The sequence below is a fragment of the Schistocerca piceifrons genome, chromosome 9 (genome assembly GCF_021461385.2).
Source record: "Schistocerca piceifrons isolate TAMUIC-IGC-003096 chromosome 9, iqSchPice1.1, whole genome shotgun sequence".
Classification (NCBI taxonomy): domain Eukaryota; kingdom Metazoa; phylum Arthropoda; class Insecta; order Orthoptera; family Acrididae; genus Schistocerca; species Schistocerca piceifrons.
Genome location: NC_060146.1, coordinates 116,419,556 through 116,447,223, shown reverse-complemented (window position 1 = coordinate 116,447,223; position 27,668 = coordinate 116,419,556). Strand labels below are relative to the sequence as shown.

At 45.2% G+C, this 27,668-nt stretch overlaps 1 long non-coding RNA gene and 1 other non-coding gene across 2 annotated transcripts in view; both read left to right on the top strand.

Moving 5' to 3' along the window:
• LOC124717337 overlaps positions 1 to 27,668 on the top strand; it is a 642,975-nt gene that overhangs the window by 459,377 nt on the left and 155,930 nt on the right. The window lies entirely within an intron of this gene.
• Positions 11,912 to 11,986, top strand: Trnas-cga. The gene has a single exon. It is a non-coding gene; the product is annotated as a tRNA-Ser (tRNA).

Genomic DNA, 27,668 nt, shown 5'->3' with positions numbered 1-27,668 from the left:
CTTGCACTGTACGTGCTTGAGCATTGTCTTGCAAAATGATGGTCAGGACCTGCAGAAAGTGTCATCACTTTGTAACGCTACCGCCCTTCTCGGACGTACGTTAGCTGTATAAAGCCTGTACCGTAATAAGTTCACGGGCTTCACCTTATAAACAAGGATTTTAGTACATAAGTTGACCGCGTGTACCTAATAGAAGCAAGATCGGACTTATACCCAGTCAATAACTACAGTGATGCATCAAGCAAAAGTAAAGTATAATCACTCTTTCGCATGGACAAGAAGTACACACAGTAGATGCTGCCTATAATTAATAATTCGGTCGCCAGCCTACTTAGGCAATGAGTGAGTTTTTCCTTGTACAAGTGGGTGCATGTACAAGCATAGTAACACGTAGTAATGATGCGTTATATGGCAAAGTTTGGAACCAGAAAAATCCACTGAACTAAAGTTTTCTCTTTTTGTACTAATTTGGACGAGCTAAATTTACACAACACCACACAGCAATGATTACTACGAACTGCATTTTGTATACTGATCAGACTGAAATCGGGCATAGATTGTCCTAGAATGAGCAGTTTTGAAACCACACATACAATGTCACTATTAAAATTGGAAAACAACACTAATACACTTAGGTTTAATATAGAACTTAACTTTACTGGTCAAATCTGATCAGCACATTTCAAGGTTTGAAAGAATTGGACAAGAGAAGGGGGGGGGGGGGGGACCCTGAAACTGTTATGGTCGTTAAACTGAAACTATTAAGTACTGAAGGCAAATTAACACTCAAAATTATCAATCTATGGATAACTACTCTTTTGTCTTACTTCTGAATAATTTAACTGTCATTATTTCTGTCTCAAATTAATTAAATAACATCGCTAACTCAATTAAAAAAAACTCTCTTTCAATTTAGTCATACTTTTGTTCTTTACCAACATTTGTAATAACACACAGAACTGTAAACTTCTTTATAGCAAAGGTTTGACTGCTGATAATTCTTATTGACACTAATTTTAAACTTTCAGTTCAGGATACTCGGGTTGCACAATACGAGGTAAGGATCCTGTCTAGGTCAGTGATCAGGATAAGTAATGGCTAAGGCAATTCTGGTAAAAGTCACGTTATTATTGAACAGTTAGAAACAGTTTCGACACTGGTCCACACAGATACACTTCTAAAGATGAAATAAATGTTTGACCTGTGCAAGTCGGTGCGGCGGATGGCGGGCAGCGAGATAGCGGGCAGCACGGCACACATGCAAGCACGGCTAAGGCTCACACAACATCGGCACTTTCCATCTTCTTAGCGTCGGAATCTTTCCAATTTTGTGCCTCAGAATATAGCCATGCCAAGTAGTCGTCGGAATCGGCTCATCCGAGGCTCAATGGATTCCACTTTTCCTGGGTAGCCTCCTCGGTACAGTACGTGTACTTCCGACTGTTGCTCACCTCCGACTGTTGCTCACCTCTGACTGTTATACTGAGCCCGTTGTGCCGAACCGCGCCAGTGTGCGTTTTCCCGCGCTCGCCTATTCCCACCTTTTCCCGCTCCCCTACAGGTAGGGTATTCACCACAGGTTTTCTACTTCACATATCTTAATACATTACCTACGTATGGACCAAGTGTTTAAATTACAATTTTCACATCTTACAATAGTTTTAACATTAAGTACTCTTCCTTTTGATTATCACATTGCTTGAAATCTAACATAAATAATAACATTCATTTTCAAAAGTTGCTCACAGTTTCTTTAACATAACGATACGAACCGAAAAAGAAGTTCAAAACATTACTTACATTAATTTATCTAAATTCATAAAGAAAAAAATTATTATATGTACAGTTGTCGTTACAACTTCTCTCTCTAAGCTGGTCGTGGGTTGTGTTCCAAAAATGAACAGCATAGAGACAGAAGTGACGACACTTTCTGCAGGACCTGACCATCATTTTGCGGGACAATGCTCAAATATGTACAGTGCAAGCTGTTACTGATTTATTTGACTGATGGGGCTGCTAAGTGCTATACCACCTACTGCGCTCCACTGACTTAAGCTCTCGTTGACTTCAACTCGATTTATAAACTGAAGGAGACACTTCACGGCATTCGCTTGAGAGGTGGCATGAGCCCCCTCTCATGTTTCTATCTTTGAGTAATTCGATTTTCCTCTCCAATTGCATGCGGTGAGAAGTCGCTATTCCTTCACACGCGGACTTCCCACGCAGTGCGTCTCGTCACCCGGGTGGTCCGGTGACAGGCGCGCTCTGCTGGTCTCCGATGGGTTAAGCCGACGGGTGTGAGGGAGTCGAGTGGATTCTTTCCAGACGCCGACATTGTCATAAGAGCGGCGGCGACACGCCCACAGGGGCCTGACGGAGCGGCTGGGCTAGAGATTCCGTTACTTCGCATAAACTTAGTGAAAACACTTTCTGGCGGGCTACCAGCGAGGGAATGACTTGTGTTCCCAGGCAGTCTTGGCGAGCAAATTCCCGCGTTTTCTGCAAAATTATAACTGTGATTGGCTTGCTCAGGAAATGGCTCCGTGACGTAGCAAAATCGGCGCAGAAACTGGCGCCAAGTATCTCCATTGGTGGGATAGTACTGCGTCGGCAATAGAGGGGAATTTTCCGCCGGTTTTCGAGTTGCTGATTGGAACGTTTAACCACGACCACTGTCGTGGGGGCGGCAATGTTCTGTGTTCGGCTTGTACGGGTGCTCTTGAGAGGGACGGCTCTCGCCTTTCGGTCGGAGTGGGTTACAAGACTGAGCTCTCGCTGCTCTGGACATCCTGGCTTCCGTTGGCTGTCTAGTATACTTTCATGTAATTGTAACTGTTTGACGAAGTTGCTTAAGTTTCGACTTCAACGTAACTTTCTGAGTACAGTTGGCAATTGAGCGATCTGCGTACAAGCGGCCTATGTTGTCCGTCTTGAGCAGTTTTGGCTAAAGTTGACTGTATCGGAGTTACTGTGTGACTTTGCTTGTTAGTCAATCACTGTACCATCAGTGATTTTGTGGCGAGCCTTCTTCGTCTCCCTCAGAGGCGAATTTGTATTGCTAGGAAGTCTTTAGTCTGGAACAACCAGACCAGGATAATTTGTTTCGAGCTATACTCGCGACATTATCATCACCACGACAGGACGCCAAAGCAACCAGCCATCGCCTCCGGTACGCCAGATCGTGTCCTTGCAGTTAAGAAGACAGCTTGGTAATTTACGTCCGCAGCACCGGCAAATCAAGAAATTTTGCTAGGTGGTAATCAGAGCTCAGCAGAGCGCGCCTGTTCGTCTTTTCTAACTCTGTTCTGTCTTGGGTATTCATTGTCTAAGTTATCACTACTGTAGCAGCAAATTAATGTTGGGTTGGCTGGGTGTTTCTCTTAAGATTGCAGTTGCAAGGAATTGGCTCCATATACCACTTGGTCATAAATATCACAATGCAGTTTATGGAAAACTTCACCTTCACAGCATTTATTTGAGTATCCTATTTGATGTATTGTAAACGTTTGGTGTGCTTTGTTTATTATTTTGAGTTTAGTCATAATAAATCAAATTGTTATTTTGCACAGAATTTTCATAATCGGTAGAGCAAACCTTTCATTTCTCACTACGTTAATGAAACTTTCCTTAATTTCTATCCAATTAAATTATTGCAGGTGCCAAACTCTTTTCTACTCCACTTGCAGGGTCGATTACAGTCAGTTCGCGTTTCCTTTTAATCCATGTGCAACAGCAAAAGTAAGAGTTAGAAAGGGGGGGGGGGCTTAGAGCATCTTTTCAATATGAAGATTCGTGAAGAATTTAGTGTTAAATACACTGCTAGCCCCGGTACCTCGCACGATTCAGAACTGCTACAAATTCCTCGAGCAATAGACCGCGCTGCTCGAGCTGTCAACACAACTGGTACTGCTAAGAGTATCCTACGACTTCCACATCGGTGGCAACGTGTTCTCCACAGCGCTGGCGACTACTTTGAAGGTCAGGAAAACTTTGAAACACGTATCTATTTTGTACGAGCTGTAAATAAATAGTTGCCAGTATTAAAGTTCCAATATATGTATATATATAAACAAAAATGCCATTCCATCCACAATTACGATAACAACAACTACGAAAAATGAACCAAATGAATCGAGCCGTTCTCAAATGACGATCTTTTACGACTCATATTAATTTCTGACTTTTCAGTTGAATTTTTCAAAACATTTTCTTGCATACAAACCTTGTCCTGACAATAACGAACACAACAACAACAACAACAACAACAAAATCAATCAAATCGGTCAAGCCGTTCTTTATGATCTTTCATACGTGCTGCAACTGGCTTATTTGTATAGATAAGAGAGAAAGGAAATTATGGCAGCAGTAATAAATTAAAAAGTTAACAATTTCCTAGTGTACAGTAAAAACAATAAGTAGCTGATTTGTTGCCTGTGTCTACGTAATATGCTTTAATCTGCTTGTAGCCCTTAGAAACGAAAAACTTAACAGTGAAAATAAGAGATCTCCAGCCGTAGTTTTCACCCTTTAGCACTGACTATTCGTATCGCTCAAACAGTGGTATCATCTTAGATTGCAAAATGATTGTTCAGCAAACTTTCAAAAAATTAGAATCATTAAGAGAATACAGGAGGGGAGAATGGTGGACTGAGAAAGTTTTCTTTCGTTTGCCTACTTTATTTGATATTCTGCTTCTGTGTATCTCGAAATGTATAATGCAGAAGTCTGAGGGAGTGTTACAATTTTTCAGTCTTTTTTAGATATCTACGTTTATTACGAAAACAATATGAATAAAAATCCGAAAACCGATGATTTCAGTAATCGGTTATTTTGAGTGGACTTAAGCGTCTTGTCAAACTGAAAATGAAAAAATCTGTGTAACCGGAAACTGGTTGTTTCAGTTGAAACCTTCCTGCCTCCTCTATATCTCTTTTCTTAATGATAACCTTCCCTTCTACAATAACCTGTGAAACCATCCCTTACGATTTCTATCTCTTGCTTAATAATAACAAATGAAATCTTCCCTTTGAAATTAGTTCTCTTTCTCAATCTTCGCATACAAATTTAAATGCTGCTTATTAAAAGTGATTTTCTGATTATTTCGGCGAAACACAGAATATGTCGTCGTCGTGGCCCTCAGTCGTTACCTGCAATAACCCAGAACTGTTCCTTACCTTTTTTTACTATTACTGGATCGCCATCTGCCTGCTACATCGAACTGCGACATGAATATACTTACTCTCTTTTACAATACTCTCTTAGCTGCTAGTGGGCTGTCATAATAAGTGACTGTATTTATTACCAAAGCTGACGTTAGTCTTTAATAGCAAAGCTGACGTTATTCTTTAATTAATTTGACTGAAGTTTCGTAATTCATAGTTACACTTTTTATTGACAACAATAAAATTTTGCGAAGTTTTACGTTGATGGTTTTTGAGATGGATTATAATCAGTAATGCAATATTGCTGGCAAAAATTAATTATATTGGGAATGGAATAATTTTACAAACGTTCAAATGGGACTTACTTTTTACAATAATCTAACAACTAGCATTGCGCAAACATACCTTCAGTAGTCTTGAGTTTCTCAAAAAAAATAATTCAATAATATTAGTTCCTCTTATGATAATAGTTAGCTGATGTATCTTTATATCCGTTTATAATCTCTTGTAAATCATAGCTGGTGGCTGGCAGGCACGCCGCTCCTCTCAACCTCTCGCTTCAGACCTGCTACCGACTCGCTTCATTTCTCGCTTACTACTGACTTCCTACGAACGCTAAAATGCAGTCTCTGCCGCCAACAATGCTTTCTGGTGCAGGCAATCCCTGTTGCCATTACAAAATGTATCAATGCGCGGTCTTTCCCGCTCTTTTCTTAAAATGTATCCATACGCGGTCTCTCCCACCCTTTTTAAAATTATATCAATGTGCGGTCTCTCCTGCCAACAATACTTTGGCGCAGACATTCCCTGCTACCACAATTATTTCCAACATGACAAATATTAATTATTCCTACTTAATCCTATTAATAAAATTCAAATATCTTTCATAAATTGTGGTTTGACAATATAAATATGCACGTCTTATACAGTATAACCGCTATCCTAAGTACGAGGCTTCGGAAGCACCAGCTAGGCCGTGTAGAGCGGGCCTTGAACACAGCGATGATACCTGAACCGGGAGGCACGACTCGCGGCTGGCGTTTCGATCGCAGAGTAAACACCATCCTCGGCGGCGCTGCGCGGGCCGCATAGTAACGAGGCGCTGAGCCCCGCCGTTCCGTTATGCGGTGTGGCGCCCTCTGGCGCGGGCCGAGAATGTAAACGAGCTCGCGTGTGTGTGTCTGCCTATCCGGTATACTCCGTATGTAGCGGCGTCAGGGATACGTCCCCCGGGCCGTGGAGACGCCGAGGGCAAGAAGGGCAACATCCTTCTTTGCTGCTGCCGCACCTGTCACATCCGTAGCGGCTCCTTTCTCACGGCAGCGAAGTTAGTGAAGCCCTGCTCTCGGGTCGTTGTCTGATATGAGCTGCCGTGATACCACAGTCACATACTCAGAGTCTCTCTAGACCTGTCCAAAGCCTGCACCAGCGAACGACTGTAGGCAAACAGTTCGTCACTGTTGAATACCGTTCGACTGTATCCGTGAACAAGCGTATACCCTGAACAAAACGGGTGGGGACATAACGAGCATGGTCTTTGAACGCTGCGTTGTTCTTCTTTGTTATACAGGATACAATACTTACAGGCTGTAAACGACAACTTCAAATGGCCCTAAGCACTGTGGGACTTCCATCTGAGGTCATCACTCCCCTAGACTTTGAACTACTTAAACCCAACTAACCTAAGGACAGCACACACATCCATGTCCGATGCAGGATTCGAACCTGCGACCGTAGCGGTCACGCGGTTCCAGACTGTAGCGCTTAGAACCGCTCGTCCACCGCGCCCGGCAGAAACGATAACTCTTTACGACGTGCGACAGTAGTGTAGATGAAGTTGAGACGGTCAATTTGATACAGGTTGTTAACTTCATGTTCCGTGAATCATTTGCACGATAAATTGTAACGATGTGCAACATACACACATCAAAAAAGTTTCGCATCCCCTCAGTTCCGAGAGTTCCGGAACCTGTACAGAAAATTGGGATAGAGATCAACATAAACATCATTTCCGTCCTTTTTATTTCTCATGAAAACCACACATTGCATGTTGTACCACAATACAGCGAGACCTTCGGGGGTGGTGGTCCGGATTGCTGTACACCAGTACCTCCAATACCCAGTAGAACGTCCTCTTGTGTTGATGCATGCCTGTATTCGTCGTGGAATACTATTCACAAGTTCACCAAGGCACTGTTGGTCCAGATTGTCCCACTCCCTATTCACAAGTTCACCAAGGCACTGTTGGTCCAGATTGTCCCACTCCTCAACGGCGATTCGGCGTGGATCCCTCAGAGTGGTTGGTGGGTCATGTCGCCCATAAACAGCCCTTTCCAATCTACCCCAGGCGTGTTCGATAGGGTTCATGTCTGGAGAACATACTGCTCACTCTAGTCGAGCAATGTCGTTATCCTGAAGGAAGTTATTCACAAGATGTTCACGATGGGGAAGTGAATTGTCGTCTATGAAGACGAACGCCTCTCCAATATGCTGCCGATACGGTTGCACTATCTGTCGGAGGATGGCATTCACGTATCGTACAGCCGTTACTGCGCCTCGCATGACCACCAGCAGCTTACGTCGGCTCCACATAATGCCACCCCAAAACTGTAGGGAACCTCCACCTTGCAGCACTCGCTGGACAGTGTGTCTAAGGCGTTCAGCCTGACTGGGTGACCTCCGAACAAGTCTCCGACGATTGTCTGGTTGAAGGCATAAGCGACCCTCATCGGTGAAGACAACGTGATGCCAATCCTGAGCGGTCCATTCGGCATGTTGTTGGGCCCATCTGTACCGCACTACATCGTGTCGTGGTTGCAAAGATGGGCCTCGCCATGGATGTCGGGAGTGAAGTTGCGCATCATGCAGCCTATTGCCCACAGTTTGAGTCGTAACATGACGTCCTGTAGCTGCACGAAAAGCATTATTCAACGTGGTGACATTGGTGTCAGGTTTCCTCCGAGCCACAATCCGTAGGTAGCGTTCATCCACTGCAGTAGTAGCCCTTGGGCGGCCTGAGCGAGCATGTCATCGACAGTTTCTCTCTCTGTATCTCCTACATGTGCGAATAACATCGCTTTGGTTCATTCCGAGACGCCTGGACACTTCCCTTGTTGAGAGCCCTTCCTGGCACAAAGCAGCAATGCAGACGCTATGGAACTACGGTATTGACCGTCTAGGCGAGGGTGAACTACAGACAAGACAAGCCGTGTACCTCCTTCCTGGTGGAATGACTAGAATTGATCGGCTGTCGGACCCCCTCCGTCTAATAGGCGCTGCTCATGCATGGTTGTTTACATCTTTGGACGGGTTTAGTGACATCTCTAAACAGTCAGAGGGACTGTGTCTGTGATACAATATCCACCGTCAACGTCTATTTTCAGGAGTTCTGGGAACCGGGGTGATGCAAAACTTTTTTTGATGTGTATATTTTACATTCACATCACAAATTAATTTGTAAATATGGCTACATGCTGAACATTTATAAGTTGATATATACTGCGTTTCTCGCCTGTTTCCTTTGTCTTTCGAAAGATATTCGCAGTTTCGTTTTTGCATTGTGTAGGTGGAGTCAACCCAAACAAATATAGCCCAGAGTCGGCGGAAGATGTCGATTCATTTCTCATTACAACCAAAACTATTTTTAAATCAGAATTCTACGGGCTCATACAACAGAGGGCTCCCAGATTAGTCTAGCGTGATACTCGTTTAATCCATATGTATTAACAGGGACAGTAAAAGACGAAGAATAACCAGCTGCCGTCAGTACACCAGCAGCGACTCCGTAGCGCTGCTGCGTGGTTGGTGATAGCAGCCAACGAGGGCCAGGGCGGTGGCTCCCACTGCTGGGGTACTGGTTATTCTTCCAGTTTTCCCTGTCCCTGTCAATACTAATACACAAAACGAGTATCGCCCTAGACCAATCTGGGAGCGCTTTGTCGAAAGGGAACGTAGAGTTCCCGTTTATACATCATTTTGTCCGTAGCGGGAAACAAGCCGACGCTTTCCGTCGGCACTGGTCGTCGCATGAAATTTCTAAAAATTATATAGGTTTACAATCATTTAACTACTGTATGGTGCTTATGTTTGGGCTTACGACACGTTGTCAGCTGTCTTATACTCGTTCCTGATGGTCCTATTTTTTGCAATGAAGATAGCTATGTGATAGTTGTAATTTGGATCTGCTGTAACTAAAGGACGGATATCGCGATCGATTGCTGTTCTTTTCTCCATTGCATATATTCAGCGATCGCTGCGCACAACGAGATCATATACATTGATTTAAAAAATAATAATTTTAAAAAATTAATTTTCAGGTTACCGTGAGGGGACTGCGAAGTGGTATGTAACTATGAGAAACAGACAGAATAACCAACGGCACGATAACGTTGTGCAAGTCGAGACGTGGAATGTCAGAAGCTTGAACGTGGTAAGGAAGCTAGAAAATCTCAACAGGGAAATTCGATGACTCAATCTAGAGTGAAGTAAAATGGAAAGAAGACAACCATTTGTGGTCAGATGAGTATACGGTAATATCAACAGCTGCAGAAAATGGTATAACGGGAGCAGGATTCGTTATGAACAGAAAGGTAGAACGGAGAGAGAGTTACTGTGAACAGTTCAGTGATAGGGTTATTCTCATCAGAATCAACCACAAACTAACACCTGCAACGATAGTCCTGGTACACATGCTGACGTCGCAAGCGGAAGAGGAAGAGATAGAGAAAATATGTGAGCATATTGAACATGTAGCTCAGTGCATAAAGGGAAATGAAAATAGAATAGTTGCTATATTAATGCGGTTGTGCGGGAAGGAGCAGAAGAAAGGCTTACGGGAGAACATGGACTTTGTAGTAGGAATGGCGAAGAGAAAAACTAATTGAATTGTGCAATAAATTTCAGCTACTGGTAGCGAATACTCTGTTCAAGAATCACAAAAGGAGGAGGTACACTTCTAAAAGGCTGGGAGATACGGGAAGATTTCAGTTAGATTACATCATGGTCTAGCAGAGATTAGGAAATCAAATACTGGATTGTAAGGAGTGCACAGCTGCAGATATAGACTCAGACCACAACGTAATAGTGATCAAGAGTAAGATGAAGTTTAAGACACTAGTCAGGAAGAATCAGCGCACAAAAAAGTGGGAAACGGAGTACTAAGGAATGAAGAGATACGCCTGAAGGCTTTAGAGGCTTTAGACACTGCAATAAGGAATAGTTCAGAAGGCATTTCAGATGAAAAGGAATGGAAATTTCCAAAAAGGGCAATCACAGAATTTGCGAAGGTACAAAGGAGGTAACTGCCATGAAACCATGGGTAACAGAAGAAATGCTTCAGTTCATCGATGAAAGAAAGATGTACGAAAACGTTCAGGGAAATTGAAGAACTCAAAAATACATGTCACTTAGGAATGAAGTAAATAGGAAGTGCAAGGAAGCTGAGGTGAAATGGCTGCATGAAAAATTTCAGGAAATCGAAAAAGAAATGATTGTTAGAAAGACTGACTCAGCATATAGGAAAGCTAATATTTTGAAGAATCAGCCTCAGTTGCGCAAATTTTTTGGTCTTTACCAGGTTTCGGCTAGATCACGGCTTCCCAACGTGTGGTCCGCGGACCCCTTAGGGGTCCGCCGGCTCTTTCTAAAGGGTCCGCGGCCACCCTTCACCAAATCGTGTAAAATAATGAGTAAAATTATTGAATAAAAATGTGAAAATCAAATTCATCACTTGTTTTCGTGTGAAAAAAATGCGTACTTTTACTTCAGGTCGTATTCCCAAGCAGCCTTTGCGGTTCTAAGTGAGAACGCATACACAGTTTAGTGCCGGAGAATGCGGCTTCTCTGATCGACTGTTTCGCAACAATACAGGGGTCGTCTGTGCGCCGGCTCACGGCGGTAGATGTGCTGAAACCTTTTACGCATGCGCGGAGTGACCTTTGTCGACCAATCACAGCACTCGCTGGCACGTATGCGGCCCCAGGCATAATTTAAACTTGCTTTGTCAGTGCACTACCTATTTCATAAGTCGATTTTTGACCTTCAAGTTGTTTTCATTCATCTCTAAACCAAAGACTATTGATACTTCGGGGGGGGGGGGGGGGTGTCATTGGTAACAGACTAGGGGTCCGCAATGGATTTTCGACTGAAGAAGGGGTCCACCAGCATAAAATTACTATAACATGCCAGAGTAAAGGCACTGTCAACGTTAAAATTAAAATCTATACTACCGTGGTACCATGTCGAATCAAAACTACTTAACTGAAGTCCAGCCCCGTCATCTCTTCACCACGCGGTCGGTTGGCAGCGGCAACTACGTTGGCACTCCGCGCACTAGGGTGCCGTTGTCGTTGTGCAAAAACAGCTCCTCAAACAGCTTCGCGTGTCGCTTCGTCGTTTCCCGTTACCTCTTCGGAAGATGTCGTATTGCCTCTTCCGAGCATAACGTTTTAGGACCATGCCGTGGCAGTCCCAGTACAGAATCAGAATTACTGCATCCGACGATCGTTGTGTTCATACGCCCTCTCTCTCTCTCTCTCTCTCTCTCTCTCTCTCTCTCTCTCTCTCTCCGCTGCAGAGTGTAAATCTCATTCTGGAAACATCCCCCAGATGTGGCTTAGCCATGTCTCCGCAATATCCTTTCTTTCAGGAGTGCTAGTCCTGCATGGTTCGCAGGAGAGCTTCTGTAAAGTTTGGAAGGTAGGAGACGATATACTGGCAGAAGTAAAGCTGTGAGGACCGGGCGTGAGTCGTGCTTCGGTAGCTCAGTTGGTAGAGCACTTGCCCGCGAAAGGCAAAGGTCCCGAGTTCGAGTCTCGGTCGGGCACACAGTTTTAATCTGCCAGGAAGTTTCATCCTGATGTAGGTTTCCCGTGATGTCCCTAAATCGCTTAAGGCGAATGCCAGGATGGCTCCTCCGAAAGGGCACTGCCGCTTTCCTCTTCCATCCTTCTCTAATACGAGCTCGTGCTCCGCCGATAATGAACTGATGTCGACGGGACGTAAAACACTAATTTTCTCCTCCTTCTCCTCTTTATTTATTTATTTTTTTCGGTCGTGAATCCACAAGTTTCCTCTGCTCACTTTGCTCCTTTTGTGACCGAATCGTAGTACAGTGGTAGTCCCGAGTCTCGTCCGTGGTGATTAGGCAACGGAAGAAGTAATCTGGACTTCCCCAACGTTCCAGACCGCGGACGCCAGATTGCAGCTGCACCCCTAGACAGCCGGTCGCTCTCATTACGGCCCGCGGGCGCTGCTTGAAAACCAATACGGCGTCTGCCGCCATTCGCTGTGCGCTGCGTGCTCGCCAGCCCTGGGGACACGGGTCTAGACTGACAGCGCCGCCCTGCTCGCTCTAATGAAAGCGAGAGCCCGCCTCAGGCCACGTGGGAAGGGCGAGAGTGTCGGCGGGAGGGGGGAAGCACCCACCACTGACACTGGGGGACCGTCATTTGTTGCAAGTCTCTATCCGTACAACTACACCACCCACAGCAAATAGTGTTTCACTTACAGTGCGTATGCAGTGTGCACTGGTGTGCAAAAGCTCGAGGATACACTACTAGCCATTAAAATTGCTACACCACCAAGTTCACGAGCTACAGACGCGAAATTTAACCGACAGGAAGAAGATGCTGTGACACGCAAACGATTAGCTTTTCAGAGCATTCACACGAGGTTGGCGCCGGTGGCGACACCTACAACGTGCTGACATGAGGAAAATTTCCAACCGATTTCTCATACACAAACAGTAGTTGATCGGCGTTGCCCGGTGAAACGTTCTGTTGCCTCGTGTAAGGAGGAGGAATGCGTACCATCACGTTCCCGACTTTGATAAAGGTCGGATTGTAGCCTATCGCGATTGCGGTTTACCGTATCGCGAATTACTCGTAGCGTTGGTCGAGATCCAATGACTGTTAGCAGAATACGGAGTCGGTGGGTTCAGGAGGGTAATACGGAACGGCGTGCTGGATCCCACCGGCCTCGTATCACTAGCAGTCGAGATGACAGGCATCTTATCCGCATGGCTGTAACGGATCGTGCAGCAACGTCTCGATCCCTGAGTCAACAGATGGGAACGTTTGCAAGACAACAACCATCTGCACCAACAGTTCGACGACGTTTGCAGCAGCATGGACTATCAGCTCGGAGACCGTGCCTGCGGTTACCCTTGACGCTGCATCACAGACAGGTGCGCCTGTGGTGGTGCACTCAACGATGAACCTGGGTGCACGAATGGCAAAACGTCATTTTTGTGGATGAATCCAGGTACTGTTTACATCATCGTCATGATCACATCCATGTTTGGCGACATTGCGGTGAATGCACATTGGAAGCGTGTATTTGTCATCGCCGTACTGGTGTATCATCCGGCATCATGGTACGGCGTGCCATTGGTTACACGTCTCGGTCACCTCTTGTTCGCATTGACGGAACTTTGAACAGTTGACGTTACATTTCAGATGTGTTACGACCCGTGGCTCTACCCTTCATTCCATCCCTGCGAAACCCTACATTTCTGCAGGATAATGCAAGGCCGCATGTTGCAGATCGTGTACGGGCCTTTCTAGATACAGAGAATGTTCGACTGCTGCCCTGGCCAGCACATTCTCCAGATCTCTCACCAATTGAAAACGCCTGGTCAATGGTGGTCGAGCAAGTGGCTCGTCACAATACGCCAGTCACTACTCTTGATGAACTGTGGTATCGTGTTGAAGCTGCATGGGCAGCTGTACCTGTACACGCGATCCAAGCTCTGTTTGAATGCCCATGCGTATCAAGGCCGTTATTACGGCCAGAGGTGGTTGTTCTGGGTACTGATTTTGCTGGATCTGTGCACCTAAATTGTTTGAAAATGTAATCACATGTCAGTTCTAGTATAATATATCAGTCCAATGAATTCCCGTTTATCATCTGCATTTCTTCTCGGTGTAGCAATTTTAATGGCGAGTAGTGTACTTGGAGCAGAGGTATGAAGAACTGCTGTAGTATAGTACAGAAGGTAACTGAAAGAAATAAGCGATCAGATCAAAACATACTAAAATCTACACTAACCTCCGCCCGAATAGGCCATGAAGCGCAATGGTACCGACCGGCCGCTGTGTCATCCTCAGCGCACAGGCGTGACTGGATGCGGATGTCGAGGAGCGGCTGGTCAGCACACCGCTCTCCCGGCTGTATGTCAGTTTACGAGACCGGAGCCGCTACTTCTCAATCAGGTAGCCCCTCAGTTTGCCTCACAAGGGTTGAGTGCACCTGGCTTGTCAACAGCGCCCTGCAGACCGGATGGTCACCCATGCAAGTTCTAGCCTAGCCCGACAGTGCTTGACTTAGGTGATATAACTGCACCTGGTATTGCCGCTGCGGCAAGGTCGTTGGCTCAGATGAACAGATATGAGACTTCTGAATGGTGTGCTCCATATGGTTCCCAAGTTGTGCAGCGACCATAAACCATAAAATTACCAAATAAGCAGCAACCAGTCGCAAAATCATGTTTTCTTTATTTACTTCTGCAAATCGATTTCAATTCATACAAATACAAGAATAAAAATAATTAATAACAGTGACCAAATGAATAAATGTACATAAAGCAACGTAAAACCAATTAAATGTTTATAGACGCATTAAACCATTTAAAATGCACATACACATTTACCTTTCAACGTGTATGTTCCCTGAGTAGTTAACACTGTCTTAACCAGGTTTTGAAACATAAAGTGATACATCGAAAATTGACTATGACAACGAGAAACCGTAAGGGGGTGTTGCAAAACAAACGCGCCCTCTTTGCGAAAAGATACAGCTACAATAAGAATGAGAAGAAGAAATGACATAAAAGTGAGGTAAAATATAATCATAAAATACTGAAAAATTTACAAAAATGGATACATTGACAAAGATTTTGTCAACCACATAGTACAGTTATATACGGCAAAAAGCAATTGTACAAATTACTAAAAAAAGGAACAAACACAGGTGAGAAGCACACCATAGGAAAAAAAATTAAAAACTTTTTTTTTAAAAAAAAGGGGGGGGGAAATAAATAAATAAATAGATGGGTGATATGATTTGTGTTATTGTGACGAAGTTTGCGTTAACGCCCTTTAATTGGGCTTTTGCGTCTATGTCGGCTGCACCAACAGATATATGATGTGGATTTATATCTCATGATATACGAGCACACCGTAAGAGCCCCTACAACTTCTCAATTCATCCTATCGAGCCTGTGTTAATTTTCCCATGTATGCAGTGTGCTAGCACTTTATTTCTGCATTTGGTCTTGTTTCTTTGATACGTTTGTTTCGTTCGTGTCCGTGATTTTCTTATCTTAACTTAGTTTACTTTACATGTGCTCAATGGCTGCTTGCTTGTTTTAATGGTTCAAATGGCTCTGAGCACTATGGGACTTAACATCTGTGGTCATCAGTCCACTTTACATGTGCATTCAGCAATGTGGCGCCATCTGCCGAAAAAATCCGATCTTCCTGAATATCATTAACTTTACGCTAGATGGATGACAACACTGTTTTTACGTTTTGGCATTATGATTAACTTTTGCTCTTCGATAACATGATAAATAATTTTAAAAAATTTTAAAGTGCACATTCTACACTACTGGTCATTAAAATTGCTACACCGAGAACAAATGCAGATGATAAACAGGTATTCATTGGACAAATATATTATACTAGAACTGACATGTGATTACATTTTCACGCAGTTTGGGTGCATAGATCCTGAGAAATCAGTACCCAGAACAACCATCTCTGGCCGTAATAGCGGCCTTGATACGCCTGGGCATTGAGTCAACCAGAGCTTGGATGGCGTGTACAGGTACAGGTGCCCATGCGGCTTCAACACGATACCACAGTTCATTAAGAGTAGTGACTGGCGTATTGTGACGCGCCGGACGTTTTCAATTTGTGAGATATCTGGAGAATGTGCTGGCCAGGGCAGCAATCGAACATTTTCTGTATCCAGAAAGGCCCGTGCAGGACCTGCAACAGGCGGTCGTGCGTTATCCTGCTGAAATGTAGGGTTTCGCAGGGATCGAATGAAGGGTAGAGCCACGGGTCGTAACACATCTGAAATGTAACGCCCACTGTTCAAAGTGCCGTCAATGCGAACAAGAGGTGGCCGAGACGTGCAACCAATGGCACCCCATACCATCACGCCGGGTGGTACGCCAGTATGGCGATGACGAATACACGCTTCCAATGTGCGTTCACGGTGATGTCGCCAAACACGGATGCGACCATCATGATGCTGTAAACAGAACCTGGATTCATCCAAAAAAATGACGTTTTGCCATTCATGCACCCAGGTTCGTCGTTGAGTACTCGATCGCAGGCGCTCCTGTCTGTGATGCAGCGTCAAGGGTAACCGCAGCCATGGTCTCCGAGCTGATAGTCCATGCTGCTGCAAACGTCGTCAAACTGTTGGTGCAGATGGTTGTTGTCTTGCAAACGTCCCCATCTGTTGACTCAGGGATCGAGACGTTGCTGCACGATCCGTTCGACTGTTAGTGATACGAGGCCGTTGGGATCCAGCACGGTGTTCCGTATTACCCTCCTGAACCCACCGATTCAATATTCTGCTAACAGCCATTGGATCTCGACGAACGCGAGCAGCAATGTCGCGATACGATAAACCGCGATCGCGATAGGCTACAATCCGAACTTTATCAAAGTCGGAAACGTGATGGTACGCATTTCTTCTCCTTACACAAGGCATCACAACAACGTTTCATCAGGCAACGCCGGTCAACTACTGTTTGTGTATGGGAAATCGGTTGGAAACTTTCCTCATGTCAGCACGTTGTAGGTGTCGCCACCGGCGCTAATCATATCGCAGCATCTTATTCCTGTCGGTTAAATTTCGCGTCTGTAGCACGTCATCTTCGTGGTGTAGCAATTTTAATGTCCAGTAGTGTTCAATCGTCAGATTTGTTAAGTCGAGTGATCTTTCTTTCAGATCTACAGTTTATTCTCATTACTATATATTATTTTTCTCGCTACTTACAAGGTAAACTCCCCATCGCACCCCACTCAGATTTAGTGGTCAGATGGCCCAGTGGGTAGCCCGTAAAACACAGATCAAGCATGAAAACAGGAAGACGATGTTCTTAACTGTGAAAAACGAAGCAAAATAGAAACAGTTAATGGTCGACATTGAAGATGTGCAGCCTTGAGCGAATTGAAAGAATGACGCATCGTGGTTGTGTGGTCTCTGTGTTGCACTGCAGAGCGAGTGATCCGTGTTCAGGTCTGTTGTGCGCCACTTTTTTTTCTCTAAATTATGAACTGTGTGCCCAGTCGTTGAAATGTCTGTTCTCCTTCTGTGGTACTGGCAATTGTCATACTATGGTTATAGAATATGAGTCATGTGGTACGAATATACCACCCTCACAAGTAAATGTGATGAATGGTGAGAGCAGGTGACACGGAAATGAAAAGAGAAATAAACGGGTGCGAACTATGTTGCAACGCCCGCCCAGCTAGCTGCGCGGTCTAACGCGCTGTTTCTCGAGCGGGAAGACGTGCCGGTCCCCGGCATGAATCCGCCCGGCGGATTAGTGCCGAGGTCCGGTGTGCCGGCCAGCCTGTGGATGGTTTTTAAGGCGGTTGGTTTTCCATCTACCTCTGTGAATGCTGGTTGGTTCCCCTTATTCCGCCTCGGTTACACTGTGTCGGCAATTGCTGCGCAAACACCTTTTCAACGTACTCGTAAACCGTAATTATTCTGCCACGCAAACTTTTGGGGTTACATTCGTCTGGTATGAGACGTTCCCGAGGAGAGGGGGGGGGGGGGGGGGGGGGGAGGGGAGATCCACTGGGGGCCTAACCGCACAATAACCCTGGTTTCAGTGTGGGGCAGCGGTGCGGTGGTTGGACTGCTGTGGCGTGTTGTGGGGTTATGAAACACAGAGTGCTACGGCGGGACGAAGCCTCTCCGTCGTTTCCGGGTCCCCAGTTCAATACACTCTACACGATACGCAATGCTACAGTAAAGGAATTAAAGAACGAAAACTTCCAATACATACACATATATATGTTATGACTTTTGAACGCTATTTAGGTATATAAATTGTTTGTTCTCTATCAAAATCTTTCATTTGCTAACTATGCCTATCAGTAGTTAGTGCCTTCAGTACTTAGAATCTTTTGTTTAGCTGGCAGTATTGGCGCTCGCTGTATTGCAGTAATTCGAATAACGAAGATTTTTGTGAGGCAATTGATTCATGAAAGGTATAGGTTATTGTTAATTAGGGGCATTGTTTTGTAGGTATTGTTGAAAGTAAGATTGCGTTGCGGTAAAAAAATATTGTGTGTCAGTTTAGAGATGATCAGAATAAGCAAAGAGAAAACTGTTTGAGTACGCTGAGTTTTACTCAGCTGTCTTTGTATCAAATAACGTAGAAGTTTACCAGCAAAGTAATTCTTAATATTTCTAGGAGGACGTTTCAAAGAGTCATAACAAGTGGTACTTGGGTGGAACAAATAGGAGGTATGTACGTCTGAAGGTCCCTTCCTTGCACCTCGCTGTTACAAACGGACGTTACACCACAACAGAGACATAATTTTGAGTACAGTGAAGGGACACGTCAATGACTGGCTGAACAGTTCATAATTTTATGAGGAAAAAAGAGCTGGAACACGAACGAGATTCGAACACACATCTCTGCATTCGCAGTCGTACATCATGACCACGACGCCGTGGCCTTCAAATTCGCTCGATGTTGCACATTTTGAGCTTGGACCGTTCACTGTTTCTATTTTGGCTCTTTTTTCACAGTTCATTACATTTTCTGTTTCGATGTTTGATGTGTATTCTGTTTTTCACAGGCTATTCACTGGGCCATATTACAACTAAATTTGGTGGGGTGTGGGGTTGTTAGAAAGTCTAGAGAGAAGGTCCAGCCCATTCCACACGACTTCCTGGATGCCGCCTTGGTTAGCTACCAAGCCACCTCCAATGTTTCGAAACATTCCTACACATTGTAGTGCAGGAAAAAAAACGAAGCGAATACACTTCGATGCGTGTAACAGCTGCACCAAGTGCTGGTATGGGACACGTTCAAATATCCGCTGATAGCGGCTAGTTTCCTAGAGGATGTTGCTTACGGCTTTTGTGTGTGTGTGTGTGTGTGTGTGTGTGTGTGGTTTTTTTTTCCTACTATGACGGGTTGCGTGGTTGTGCCGTGGTCGTCGGTCACGTGATTGTGGAAGAGGGGGAGGGTGTTGGCGGTGAAGGGTGTTGCCTATATGGGACAGGGGACGGGGAGGAATCCCCGCTGTGCCTGTTTCAGTTGGGGGCTTATCGCCGTTAATCGTTGTTTATCGCGAGAGGCCAGGGTTTTTTAATCCCGCCGGCTTCAGCGGAACAATGGACGCGTCTATCGCCGAATTATATAGCTCTGTGTCAAGCGCCGCGGGAGGGGGAGGGGCGGTCAGTAAAAAAAGAAAAAATGAAAATAAAAATGTAGGCGGGGTAGGGGGCGCCGCGCGAAGTGACACGAACTAAAGCACGGCGAGGTAGTGGCTGGCTCTGGCTGCTGCACCGACACACCCGGCTACTGGAAGCTGGGAGGCTTCACCCCTGTGCCCGCAGGCGACCCTTAACGTACACCCTCTCATCAAAAGTACCCGGACACCAGTTAGTGGACATCAATATGCTCTGCGTCTATCAGTCGCCTTTATGACGGCTAGAACTCGGCTGCCGACAATTTCAATGAAATTTCTCTGGATGAATGCTCGCCAGTTCTTGCCAAAGCTAGTACTATAGTAATGTTTGACGCTGGACTGTAAAGTCAAGATGCTAACTCATCCCGAGAGTCTTCAGAGTCGCGCTCTAAGCAGGCGTGTCCATTTCAGGAATGCTATTGTCCGCAAACTATTGTCTCACAGACGCTGCTTTATGGGAAGGTGCATTTCATGCTCATACAGTCATCGTCTGCTGACTGTTCCTCTGCTGACAGTACTGTGAAATGCGTTCGTGTCCCTCCGCATTTAGGGTTTTCTTAAGCGGAATAGTGGTACCACACCATCACCAAGGAAACCACACCAATACTCTAACACCACGTCTTCCTTACTTCACTGTTGGCATTACACATGGTGGTAAACCCTTTCACGAGACATTTCCAGAACATACAGCGTCGTTTGTTACGCCAAATAAATCGTTTCCGCATCATCCACTATGGAGCGGCGGCGCTCTTAACAGCACCTTAAGCGTTGCGTAGCATTGACTACAGTAATGTGTGTGGGTTATGACGAGGTGACAGTGTCTTGAAAGGAGGATATAAGATGAACATCAACAAAAGCAAAACGAGGATAATGGAATGTAGTCGAATTAAGTCGGGTGATGCTGAGGGAATTAGATTAGGAAATGAGACACTTAAAGTAGTAAAGGAGTTTTGCTATTTGGGGAGCAAAATAACTGATGATGGTCGAAGTAGAGAGGGTATAAAATGTAGACTGGCAGTGGCAAGGAAAGCGTTTCTGAAGAAGAGAAATTTGTTAACATCGAGTATTGATTTAAATGTCAGGAAGTCGTTTCTGAAAGTATTTGTATGGAGTGTAGCCATGTATGGAAGTCAAACATGGACGATAAATAGTTTGGACAAGAAGAGACTAGAAGCTTTCGAAATCTGGTGCTACAGAATGCTGAAGATTAGATGGCTAGATCACATAACTAATGAGGAGGTATTGAATAGAACTGGGGAGAAGAGGAGTTTGTGGCACAACTTGACAAGAAGAAGGGACCGGTTGGTAGGACATGTTCTGAGGCATCAAGGGATCACAAATTTAGCATTGGAGGGCAGCGTGGAGGGTAAAAATCGTAGAGGGAGACCAAGAGATGAATACACTAAGCAGATTCAGAAGGACGTAGGCTGCAGTTCGTACTGGGAGATGAAGAAGCTTGCACAGGATGGAGTAGCATGGAGAGCTGCATCAAACCAGTCTTAGGACTGAAGACAACAACAACAACAACAACAACATGACGAGCTGATCGACCGTTGCGCTCCATTCCTATTAAGTCCTTACGCACAATCATTGTGCTAGATGGACTGCTGACATCACTTCGGAACTCACGAGTCATTATCCTTCCACTGATATTTATCTTTCGGATCTGCAGCTCTTGTCTTTCTTCCCGTGTTTGCAGTTAAAGTTATTGGATACAGGTTCTGCCTTTTCTACAAACACACTGTTGATACGCCCGCTAAATCCGCTGGACAGAACAGGTAATAGGATTGTGGAAAGGGCCAAGGGTTGAGTTTAGTATCTGCTTCTAATTGCCATTCATTGTAATTTAGCAACTTTTTCACGGCTGAAGGCCTCCAACAAGAAATCTTAACAAGATAAAAATCCAGTTAAGATAGCAATACAATAATTCAAAAAACAACATACGCAAAGCGCAACACAATTTCAAAACTTCACAATACATTACCATAGACTTTTAAAGGTGGAAGGCCAGCATATATAATCACAAGAAATCTTGAAAATCAACAAGATAAAAATCCAGTTAAAATAGCAATAAAATAATTTAAGGAAACAACATATGCAAGGTGCAATACCAATGGCTGAGGGCCACAATCAAACTTCAAAATTTCAAAATACATTACCGTAATCTTTAAAGGCAGAAGGCCGCAGTGTTTAAGCTTCAAAGATAAATTTAAAAATTAATTTTGCAAAATTTTAATTAACAACAAATAACGATAGGCCAAAAATGTAAAATAGCTGACAACAGATAATTAAACACCGGTGGCACTCGGAAGGCCTCCAGGCAGGTCGGTCTGCCCTCGTTCACTTAGGTGAGACAGGTGGTGAGCCAAACTATAATTGATCCGTCGGAACCCAACCACGGGACAGCCACGGAGCGACCGACACGATTTGCTTCCCGTCAATCAGCACATGAGAACTCAAACAGAAACGGTTACGAAGTGATAAGCCACAATGAAGTATGTATTAGCTGTTAAAACTACACTCCATGTTGGACAGCGACAACTGGTGAGGAAAGGACGCTGCCTGAAATTACGTTAGTGGCCAGGGCAGGTAACTGGAACACTAACGGTCACTAGGAAGAAACTTCCGCTGGTACACTGGAATTTGAAACACGGTAATAGCTAACTCGCTCAAAATAACAGTGCCTAAATTTACGTCAGTGCCCAGGGCAGGGAATCAGAACACTAACGGCCACAAGACAGAAAATTCCACTGGTGTACTCAAATCGTAGTCGACCAAAATAGTTAATTGCACCGCGTGGCGGCTAAAGCAGAACCACTCGTTGTTGCTCAACGGAAAACCTCCCCAACAGCAAACCACCGAAGCGAACCACCACAACATGAATAGACGTGGCTTGGGTAGTTGAAACCACTACTCAGCTTTTACGTCCTGGGTCGGTGAACCACGGAGCTCCTAACGATCGGACAGCTCCACACACGCTCCGACCCAGCGCAGGGACCGCCAGCGGACTCAGCCGACTGCACAGCGCGGAGATAACTTCCCTCGTCCGCAACAACCGACCGACTCACTCCGGACCCCCTTGCCGGAAACTATATGCACCAAACCAAAGATGGTACACGGCGCAAATATCGATACACGTGACTGCTGCCTCACGCAGAAGGAAATAGAATCACGACGTAACCGCGACAAGGGCGGGAAAGCAAACACAGATACCGAAGTTCACGAAAATGCGTAGATGGAAGAGAGCACGGCTCAACTGTTTTTCCTTGTCACCCAAACACGTTACGTGGCTTCGTTTTATTGAAAACTGTAAAAAGTGCACAAATTTTAGGTTGTAACTCATCTAACAAAATAGAGCCTAAAGACAATTTACCTAGATTTACATTACATGGTTTTGCAGGGCCATCTGTATGGTGTCGTGCAACGATAGCTTGTCGAACGATGTAATCGTGAATTTCGTCAGCGAGTTACCACATCCCTTGATTTTTAGAAAACGCGGTTTTGGAGCGGCAAAATGTTTTATATATATATATATATATATATATATATATATATGTGTGTGTGTGTGTGTGTGTGTGTGTGTGTGTGTGTATGTATGTGTGTTATTACTCACGTTTTGATGTGATTGATTGTTCTTTTTTGCGTACTAAGGGCACTGCATACACATACTAGTGTGTGTGTGTGTGTGTATTGTGTGTACTGAACCGGGCACCTAGAATCGACGGAGAGGCGTCACTATATCGATATAAATTTTTCTCTTAAAGTCTTGTCAACTGATTCTTCCATCGCTTCTTGGTAGGTTGGTTGGTTGGTTTGGGGAAGGAGACCAGACAGCGTGGTCATCGGTCTCATCGGAGTAGGGAAGGATTGGGAAGGAAGTCGGCCGTGCCCTTTCAGAGGAACCATCCCGGCTTCTTGGTAGAACAACTAATAGTTCCAAGTTCTAGGGGACTGATGACCTCAGATGTTGTGTCCTATAGTGCTCAGAGCCATTTTTTTAAAATGACGGTAGGAACAAAAAGAAACGAAAATTGCCTTTAGACTTCACTTTGTTAGATCAGTTACAACCTAAAATTTGTGCACTTTTTACAATTTTGCAATAAAACAAAAACCACTGATGATGGCACTCACGTGCCGAAACATGTTCGCGTAACAAGAAAAAGCACTGTGATTGCACAGGAGGCGGAATCTGTATCCAATAATCCTTCCACTCATTTCAACCTATTCTTTACAACCATTCACAGTAATGTTTGACAGTCATTGTCCGTCAGTGTATGTGGTCTTCGTGGTCTCGGTTTAGCTGTGTTTGTTTCGCCCATTTCCGATTCACAGTCATCAACAGTCGACATGTGCAGCAGAAGGGTGCAGCACTAAGCCACCTCCAATGAATCACAACATTCCTACACAAACAGTATAGTGCGAAGGAAAAACAGATTATGTTAGCATCGTTGATATGCCCCTGACGAAATTTTTACTCAGTTGACGCGGCTCTCAATCCCTCCTTCCTTACTGGCGGGAGTCCGCCTCTCCCAACATCTGGTGGTGAACTTTGCATTACGTACGGCTGTCCGGAGACTTTTGATATGATACTGTACAGTGTAACAGTGCAAACACTTAGCCGGCCGCTGTGGCCGAGCGGTTCTAGGCGCTTCAGTCCGGAACAGCGCTGCTGCTACGGTCGCAGGTTCGAATCCTGCCTCGGGCATGGACGTGTGTGAGGTCCTTAGGTTAGTTAGGTTCAATTAGTTGTAAGTCCACGGGACTGATGACCCCAGATATCAAGTCCCATACTGCTCAGAGCCATTTGAACCATTTGAGTACAAACACTTCATCACTTCTGTAAGAGAACGGATGCATCGCAGAAGACATTCCGTGAACCAGTATTAGCAGTGCTAATCACACGTGTTAATAGTATAATAAAAGAAACGTTCAGTCTCTGTTGATCCATCATGGATACGGGGCACCGGCCTGTCAGGTATTTACAAAGAAAAGTCGCGAAACAGCCGTCAGGCCCCAATGCACTCCGTGTATACATAAGCAGACGCATCGATACGTGCACCATTGCGCCATCAGTACCTGGATTCCGTGAATTTTTTGTGCAAGTTGACAACATCCCAACATGCTCCAAAGAGTGTCCAGATGTTGCCTTGGCCTGCTCGATCACCAAATCTGTCTCCAGTCGAGCGCATATGGAACACCGTCCTATGACAACTCTTCCACAATCGGGATTAACCCTCCCTGTATTGACCGACTAAGTGGTGCAACAGCAATGGACCTGCATCCCACAAACTGACATCCGGCGCCTGTAGAACAGTGGATGCACGTTTGCATTATTGCATTCAACGTTCTGGCGGTTACACCGGTTATTAACATGTCAGCATTTGCCGGCCGGTGTGGCTCGCGCATGGATGTGTGTGATGTCCTTAGGTTGGTTAGGTTTAAGTAGTTCTAAGTTCTAGGGGACTGATGACCTCAGACGTTAAGTCACATAGTGCTCAGAGCCATTTGAACCATTTGTCAGCATTTCACATTTGCAATGGCTTATTTCGCGCTTACATTAATCTTTAATCTTACAATATTAATCACTTACATGTGTGTTCAGAAATTTCATTACTCTACATTGATTATTGTTTCGTGTTGCGATTTTTTCCGTCTCTGTATATAGTTTAACTGATGTTTACGATGAAACTTTTTTTTTTTATATATTTCTTTTGCCTTTTGGTTTCATCGCCATGCATCCAAGAACCGAGCACAGTGTACACACATAAATAACAAATATGAGTTTCATTGTTGTCTATGCACAAATTTTATTCACGGTAATTTTGTGTTTTTTGTGTCTTTGAGATGTACCATTGTATCTCGTGTGTCTGGCTGTTTCGTTTATTATACACTGAAGAGCCAAAGAAACTGGTACGACTGCCCAATATCGTGTAGCTCCTGCGAGCACGTAGAAGTGCCACAACAAGACGTGGCATGGACTTGACTAATGTCTGAAGTAGTGCTGCAGCGAAGTGACACCTTGAATTCTGCAGGGTTCTACATAAATCCGTAAGAGTACGAGGGAGTGAAGATCTCTTCCGAATAGCACGTTGCGAGCCATCCCAGATATGCTCAGTAATGACTGGGGAGCTTGGTGGCCAGCGGAAGTGTTTAAACTAAGTGTTCCTGGAGCCACTTTGTAGCAATTCTGGCCGTGTGGGGTGTCGCATTGACCAAGTCCCTCGGGATGCACAATGGACTTGAATGGATGCAGGTAATCAGACAGGATGCTTACGTACGTGTCACCTGTCAGAGTCGTATCTGGACGTATCAGGGGTCCCATATCACTCCAACTGCACTCGCCCCACACTATTGCAGAACCTCCACCAGCTTGAACAGTCCCCTGCTGACATGCAGGGTCCATGGATTCGTGAGGTTCTCTCCATACCCGTTCATGTCCATCCGCTCTATACGATTTGAAACGTCACTCGTCCGACCAGCAAACATGTTTCCAGTCATCAACAGTCCAATGGCGAGCCCAGGAGAGGCGTAAAGCTTTGTGTTGTGCAGTCATCCAAGGTACAGGAGTGGGCCTTCGGCTCCGGAAGTCCATATCGATGATGCTTCGTTGAATGGTTCGCACCGTGACACTTGTTGATGACCCAGCATTGAAATCTGCAGCAATTTGCGGAAGGGTTGCACTTCTGTCACGATGAACGATTCTCTTCAGTCGTCGTTTGTCCCGTTCTTGTCGTCTCTTTTTCCGGCCGCAGCAATGTCGGAGATACGGTGTTTTACCGGATTCCTGATATTCACGGTACAGTTTTGAGATGGTCGCACTGGAAAATCCCCATTTCATGGCTTCGTCGGAGATGCTGTGTTCCCTTGCCCGTGTAGCGACTACAACACCGCGTTCAATGTCACTTAAATCTTGATCTGCAATTGTAGCAGCTACAACTGCGCCAGACAGTTGTTGTCTTGTGTAGGTGTTGTCGACCATAGCACCGTATTCTGCTTGTTTACATATCTCTGTATTTGAATACTTATGCCTATATCAGTTCCTCTGGCGCTTCAGTGTATTTTGCTATTATCGTGATCTTACAGTCCTTGTTACTAGATTTTAGTTTTTACCCGCACAAACACAGCGAGTATCCCGCGGATGTCCCGGTAGCTTCAATATGTGTTATTAAGAATTTCCAGAACTCTGTATTTGATGTTCACGTTTCATCGCCACGCGAACAGTTAATGTTATTGGTCGCCATGTTAAAAATGGCTGTGAGCACTATGGGACTTAACAGCTGAGGTAATCGGTCACCTAGAATTTAGAACTAGTTAAACCCAACTAAACTAAGGACATCACAGACATCCATGCCCGAGGCAGGATTCGAACCCGCGACCGTAGCAGTCGAGCGGTTCCGGACTGAAGCGCCTAGAACCGCTCGACCACCACGGCCGGCCACCATGTTAAAAACAAGTTTCTTTGCATTTTGGGGCTTGTTATGACGAAACTTGTCAAAGGATGTTATCAAGGGCTATTCAGACATCTACCATGCAAAGTAAAAGAGAATTGATTACATAGCTTTAATTATTCGTGCAGAGTACTGCATCGGAATTTTTATAACACAGCCGCCCCCAGCTACTTTCACCTGCGTTGATATGTTGCTAGTGCCGTCGGCTGCTCTCGTATGTCACTGCCGAGACAGCGGGCTCTGTAAACTGGCAGGCCCAGCTCAGGCCGGCGGGTATCGGAACTGCTGCGGAGAGAGAGAGAGAGAGAGAGAGAGAGAGAGAGAGAGAGCGCGGGCAGAGTGTTTACTGAGGCGGCCCTCAGACAGCGACGCGCCCACTTGCGCGGTTTCCCCACGCCGCCGCAACTTGCGTCTGCTGCGTGGGATGGGGCTCTGGTGACCGAGACTTTGCGGACTCGGCTGGCTTCTCAGCCGTGGGCGCCCCACTGCAGGCCGCTACCGGCCGCGCGGCGCTCAGACTCGCCTTCCCGCACACCGTATCTGCGTACACCATGTCCCGGCACTCACTACACAGGGTGGTCCATTGATCGTGACCGGGCCAA